Source organism: Patagioenas fasciata, chromosome 8 (genome assembly GCF_037038585.1).
Source record: "Patagioenas fasciata isolate bPatFas1 chromosome 8, bPatFas1.hap1, whole genome shotgun sequence".
NCBI lineage: Eukaryota > Metazoa > Chordata > Aves > Columbiformes > Columbidae > Patagioenas > Patagioenas fasciata.
This window is the reverse complement of record NC_092527.1, coordinates 34,261,816-34,268,419: the sequence shown is the minus strand read 5'-3', so window position 1 is coordinate 34,268,419 and position 6,604 is coordinate 34,261,816. Positions and strand designations below refer to the sequence as shown.

The 6,604-nt window shown below is 45.8% G+C and overlaps 1 protein-coding gene across 2 annotated transcripts in view; it reads left to right on the top strand.

The window, feature by feature from the left end:
- The first annotated feature begins 5,324 nt into the window (after nucleotides 1–5,324).
- The window catches only part of CCDC186 (coiled-coil domain containing 186), a 36,204-nt gene continuing 34,924 nt past the window's right edge, over nucleotides 5,325–6,604 (top strand). The window contains exons 1-2 of one of the 2 annotated variants that reach the window (XM_071812169.1): nucleotides 5,325–5,422; nucleotides 5,986–6,111. The gene's annotated coding sequence lies outside the window, so the exon portion shown is untranslated. The remainder of the gene's footprint in view (nucleotides 5,423–5,985; nucleotides 6,112–6,604) is intronic. The other variant, XM_065843335.2, reaches the window with a different exon arrangement.

Below are 6,604 nucleotides of genomic sequence, written 5' to 3'. Positions count from 1 at the left end.
TGTAGCTGGGACCAAAACTGAACACCGTATTCCAGATGTGGCCTCACAAACGCTGAGCAGAGCAGGATAATGTCTTTGTCCCTGCCAGCGGTGCCCGTGATGATGCAGTAACCATTCCCTAGCGATCCGTGTTCTCTGCGGCTCTTCGTAATGCGAAAAGATGAAAGAATAATTAAGAGGTACAAAATACCAGCTACAGAGAGCAATGTATAATTCCAGACAAACCTGCAGGTTACAGTCGCATCTCTGGCTGTGCCTGAACAGCCTTGGGCTTCTGCCTTGGGCTGTCAGTGCTTCCCAGCAGCAGGAACACCCGCATCTCAGGCCACTTGTTCATAGTGCAGCAGCAGGAAGGGTGTGTAGCTTCTTTCTGTAATTTCTCCAATAAAATGAAAATTATCTCAGGACATCAGTCTGGCAACCTTGTTTCACCCAAATATCAGAAGGCGGCTGGAAGATCTGTGCAAGAATCATGAAATTTGATACATCAAATTGATACACTTCTATTTTAAAATATTTGAATTTTGCCTTGCAGCCTAGGAAGTACATCACTTCATCTCCCATTTCCAATCTATTCTCTGCTTTCATTTCTCCTTTTTTCTCTTTCCTTTCTATACAAGGTTTTTTCCCCCCTTTCTTCTTTTGTTTCCCATTCTCATCTCTCTACACTGGAAAACATACCTCATCCTCAACACTGCTGCAGTTATGCTACTACTTAGACATGCTCTTGGGTGTTACCAGTGCTGTGCAATTAAACTTTCACCAAAAATAAATGAATCTGGTCTATTTTAGTGCCTACCCTTTTGTACTTTTTGAAGTGTATAAAATCAGTGATGGATTTTATTCTTCCACGTTCTGTGCGGCAGAGAATAATTATCTCTGTTCACAGAGAAGAAACTGAAGCACAGCTATTTTGCCTTAAAGTCATTTGGAGTCTGGCTGTGACAACATTTCAGTCTAAATCTTCAGTGTTTAAGTCTAAGATCCTGTCTGCCAAACTATTGTTCCCTGGTAAGCATTCCCAGAAGAACAGGGAACAGCACATCAAAGGTTTGCTGAGCTTTTTCTGGACGGTTCAGATACTACCTACCAAAGTCAGAAGAAACACTCTTCCTGGCTCCAATGAATTTCCAGCCTTCAGATGCAATCTGACTAGAAATTGAGTGTATGGAAGGCTGCTCTGAAAGCAGGAGGGGAAATTAGGTAGGATTAGGTGGGATTTCAGGAAATCCATCTGCCAAATTGCCCAGTGTTTCACATCAGAGGAGGGAGACAGGGAAATTATGATCATACAACCTCCATCACCTCCCTGCACCTTGTTCCCCAGTCTGCAAGATTAGCCCAATAATCCTTGTGTTTAAGAAGCAGTGCTCTCAGTGAAGCATTAAGAAATGCTTCTCTATTATTCAGACCTCTCTCAAAAAAAAAGAATTAGACTATCTTTGTAACTTAAAATAACCACATTTCTAGTACATCTGGCTGGCCAGCCATTTTGATCCCCAGGGCCTGCTGAATCAGAACAATGCTGCCAGTTTGAACAGGCTTTTGAAATGACACTAATTAACACTATAGACTGTGCTGGAAGTATATTGACAGGACGCAATGAAAAGGAAAATCAAGTATCCCACTGGAGACAGAACTTTATCAGCATGTGAACTGGCATGAAGTTTTCTTGCCATTAGAAGTGGCAGAGAATGATTGAGCCAGGGCGAATGTTGTTTTCATTGTTTTTGCGTTTTAGATATCAGTCACTGGGGACTTTCAGTGCCTCAGGATACTGTAACAAGAAAGGACAGGAAATGACAGCAGTAAAATTAATTCTAGAAAGACAAAATAACAGGTCTGGCTGCAGCAGTGGAAAAAGATAAATACGAAGGAGTGTCAAAAGCAGCTGGGGAGAGTGCTGTTAGCATGAAGGCACATCAGGAGCAACATCACAGGACCTGCAGGAGGTTGATGTGGCTTGTCTGCAATTTTCAGTAAGAGCTTTGGGCTTGCCTACATGTAGGTTCTGTAATAACTGTACCAGTGTGTCATTAGCTCTAATTTGTAGGATCTAAGCGCCTAGGAAGCAGCTGGGACACTGCTGTGCTACATGCTGAACAAAGGACAGTCCAACAACATACAATGAAAATAGTTTTTTTCCAGGTATAACTTACTTAGAGTGCTTGTATAATCACAGTCACATGTAGGATTTAACTATACTGTGCATAGATCAGACAAGGCAGTGGTGGTAAGGCCTCAGCACAGGACTGCAGCTTCAGCCGTGCTGCTGTCCCCATGGAGGGATGATGGGGCTCTTGGGCCTTTGTGGATGGTGCGCCCTGAAGACCCTGGCAAACCATGCTTGCATAGAATAAATTAGACAATGAAAGCGATTCCTAATGAAGAAAATAATAACTCTGTATGTAATCTTGCCATGATGCACAATGCAGGGATCCAATCAGCCTGCAATAATTGCATTATAACAGACCAGCCTTCTGATGAATGCACAGGACAGAAGTCAGCCAGCCTGGACCCTGCTCTCAGCTCCTCCTCGGCAATGCCACCGAAGACCCTCCAGCGCCAGCGGTCCCAGAGGAGTGTGGGGTGTTCAGCACATCTGCTGTTTCAGCCAGCTTGTTTTCCTCCAAAACTTCTTTAGTTGAAGGAGAAAGCACAGGATTGTAAGCCCCTTCAGTGGGCAAAGTTTTAAAAATACTATATATAATTAACAAATGTCACCTGGAAATTGAGCAATTACATGATTACTTACTTTTGTTTTTCTTAGATAACAAAGCATGAGCCAAGAGCCAGAATGACAACCTTTTGAAAATATGGACCAAATTCTGTTTCTGCCTCTGCAATGCAGAGCTTTTGTCTGCAGCAGAAGTCTGTTGTGTAGGACTGTCTGTACTTCAGATGATAAGTTCTCTCACTCAGAAATTGCCTTCCTCTGCATTTGTACATGCCAGGTGAGAGCTGTCTGGCTAAGAGTTACAGTAATTCAGTCATTCTTACTATGAATGCAGACAGTTTGGTGAAGGGGCTCTCTTATGTCCTGTCATTATCATTCCCTAAGTATCTGTGTCTGCCTCCTGGGGATAAGATGCTGTTCAGATGAAAATTTGGCCTAAGCACAGGTATTATAAGAGTCAGATCTGCCTTGGCATCCATGCTGGGACTAGAGCCATGGGGAATCCAGCTGAGTATGAAAGAATCCTTTTCGTCTGCCTTTAAGGAACAACTCTGCTAACCAGGCTGAATTTTCTTAACCGGATTTCAGTCCTGCTGAAAAAAATGTCTAGAATGACAGGTGAGAAAATCAGCTGAAATTCTGCCAGGTCTGGTGGGACACACTACGCCACACACGATTAACATCAGTGGGACTGTGAGTAAAGCGTACAGCAAAGAAGAAGCATAAATCTTAGGAGGATGGGGGCCAAAGCACACTTGTGCCTCTGCAGTTGCCTTTAAATAACTGGAAGAGAAGACCAAATAAAAAGCATTTGAGCACTGAAGTGACTGTGTTACAGGGCAGCCAGGCTGGGGGACTTTGCCTCTCAGCTGCAGAACATGAGCAGCAAAGAAGCATTTCTGAAGGCAAAGTTTAGACTTGGGCTGCACGGCAATTAGCAAGTCAGTGTTGCATGGCACGCTGCTTTCTAAAAAGGGACATTTTTTGCTTCTCTTTAATCCACATCTGATTTTAATGTATTTTTAGCAATATGAACTGCGCAGCATAGTATGAGCAAAACAAGGACTAGATTTTTGCGTTCAAAATATTATTTGGAGGTTAAAGCTGAGGCCACAAGTCCTTTCTGGAACCTACTTTCGTTTATGCTGTCACCTACACAATGTTTTTACAGACACATGCCTTCATCTGAATCCTTCACTGCTTTAGAGGTTATGATATCATTTAATTATCTGGAGCACTATATCTTTCCCAAATTAACGAACATGCAAAGATAGTTATTATAGCTCTGAATGGTTTGGAGATTGATGTTCTCTAAGATCCCAGTGTTTTTTTTAAGGATCTGTAAAGAAGATTCAAGGGAACATTTTCTAGGACCCCAAAAATTTGCATTTGTGGCTCTGAAATTCCAAATACCTGGAAAGAATAAGTAGAAAAATAATTTGCTCTGAAATAATGCTCCAAATTAATGTTTGTAAGTAAAACTATGCAGCACATTCTACTTTCAATGTCATCCAAGGTATGAACTGAAGAAATTGTAGCTAGGTTTTATAAAGCATATAGGTATGAGTATGATTTTATATATATATAAATGAGCCAAAATAAAGGAGCAATCTGATCTAATATCAAAGTTAGCCCTGCTGTGAGTGGGGGATTAGACTAGATAAGCTCCTGAGGTCCCTTGCAACCCAAATAATTCTTAATTTTAATTTGCTTTTCTATTTTTATGTTCAAGAAGTTCCTGCAGGAAAGATGCCAGTACTTAATTTAGCTGATCCGCTATAGTCAATGCAACTGTTTTCACTTAACAGTTTGTCTGGTAAGGTGTTTTTTCCAATGTATTCTTTATTAAATAAACTATAATGGCATTTATGTAGTGCTCTGGATTCCAAAAAGCTTTGTGTTCCACAGAAAAGTTGCTGCTCCCGGCACTGAAACATTCTCCAGGTTTTTGATGCCCGGTGAATTCTTCAGATTTTTAAAATCCTGTCAGAATAAGGAATGAAGTGTTAACTGAAGCTGGACTCCTTATTAATATCACTGGATTTACATGGCATGTGGGCACAGAGGTTTTTGATGTTGTGTAGGTTTGGGTTCTGGAAAACTGGATGCTCTTTTCTTAGGGAAGAAGAGATGCTACTAATCATCACGTGTGCACCGATCTTGCCAAAAGAGGAGGTATCTTTGTGACCTCCCCGGAAAGAGTTGAGGTGAAGAATGCCTCCTATATGGCAGTTTCTCGGGGCTGTGGTCATGGTTATCACCATGAAATGCCCCACAGGAGATCCCTTGCCCAGAAAGGTTGTAATGTGTGCTTGAATAAGAAGAGGAAAAAAAATTCAGATCCTGATTGAAATAATATTTATACACGTGTTCTAAATTATCTAATGTGTGAAATTCATTAGCTTCAGTTCCTGGAGCTGTTGGCACCTCCAGCTGTCTCGTTTGGTTGCCTTCAACCCACCAGCGCACTCCTCCTGGTGTGCGTGCCTGTTCCCCCCATCGCCCGTTCGGAGCGCCGGCGCTGTTCAGGCCAACCCGCGGCACGGGCCCCGCCGGCGTCCCAGCCCGCCTGGGGGCGACTGTCCCCGGCCTCGCCCATTGCGGGCTGGCCCCGCCGCCGCTCCGCCCCGCGCTCCGGGCCCGGAGCACCGCCCGCCGCCGCCATCTTTGTTGATGTGTCAGCGCGCCGGGGCGGCCGCGGGGCTTCTGCCGCCATGGGGGAGCTGCCGCCTTCCTAGCGAGCAGGTGAGGGGCTGCCTTGGGGGGTCGGTGCGGGGTGCTCGCTGCAGGAGCCCCGCAGACGCTGCCGGGCTCCCCGAGGGGGCGGCGCGGGGGCACCCGCGGGGCCGGGGCGATGTGATGCGATGCGATGCGGGGCAGCTCAGCGCTCCCCGGCGGACTTGGGGAGGGGCGGCGGTGCCAATGAGCCGCCTCCCGCGGCGGGCCGGAGTCAGCGGGCGGTGAACCCGCGGGACGTGTCCGCGTCGGGCTGTCGGGGGCCGCGGGGGCGGAGACACGGAGGTTTCCCCGGGCGTCCGGCGGGTTCCCCGGGGGTCTGTCTGGGCCGCCGCGGGGGATCCGCGGGTGCAGGTGGGGACACTCGGCTGACAGCAGTCGCACCAGATCTGTGGGTGAGGCTCAGGTTCCGCGGGGAGGAGAGGGACCGAGTGACCCGAGGTCCGGGGGGTAAAGTCCTGCCTTAGCAGCGCCTTCGGAGTCGGGAGCTCCCGGGCCGGTGGCTCTGGCTCCTGTGCTGGCTCCTAGTCTCTTTGTTTCTTGACAGCTTTCTTCTCCACGTTGTTAATTAGGTTTCCGTGTTTGGTTGGCTGTGTTCTGGTTTCGCTACGTGGTTAAATAATTCGATAACAAAACCCATCTGCCGTTACACCGGTGTGAAGGTTATTTTCCAGAGCCGGCTGCAGCGTTGCGGTCGGGTACGTGTCCTTGTTTTTGCAGATGGTATTTGCGAAAGCGGCTTGTCCTTCTAGGTTAGAAAGCAGGAGGCTTTACTGCAACTTTAGCAAGGTGATTATGATGTAGGCTTGCTGATTTTTGGCTCTTGTCCTGGAAAACGATCTGCACAGGTGAGTATGGCGCAGTGTACTTCCAGTGAGACTCTGTGCAGACCAGGAGAGGAAATTAAATCTGCATGTAAGGTTAGAAATAACAGTAGCCTGGCTTTATTATTGGTTTGCTTTATCTTCCTGTAAAACTGCTTTTCAGAAGTTAAAATATTGCAAGCAGAATATATTAAAAAGTCGTCTGACCAGTGTCCCAGTATGTTTTGTTGTATAAGGAAATTGTTGCAGCAGCACAATGCAGCACAGCTGCATTTTTATATTGATGAGGAAATGTAATTGCTCTAATTAGTGTCTGCTATGAATGATTATGTTGCCATTGACTTTATGGGAGATGTTTAAGCTCTAA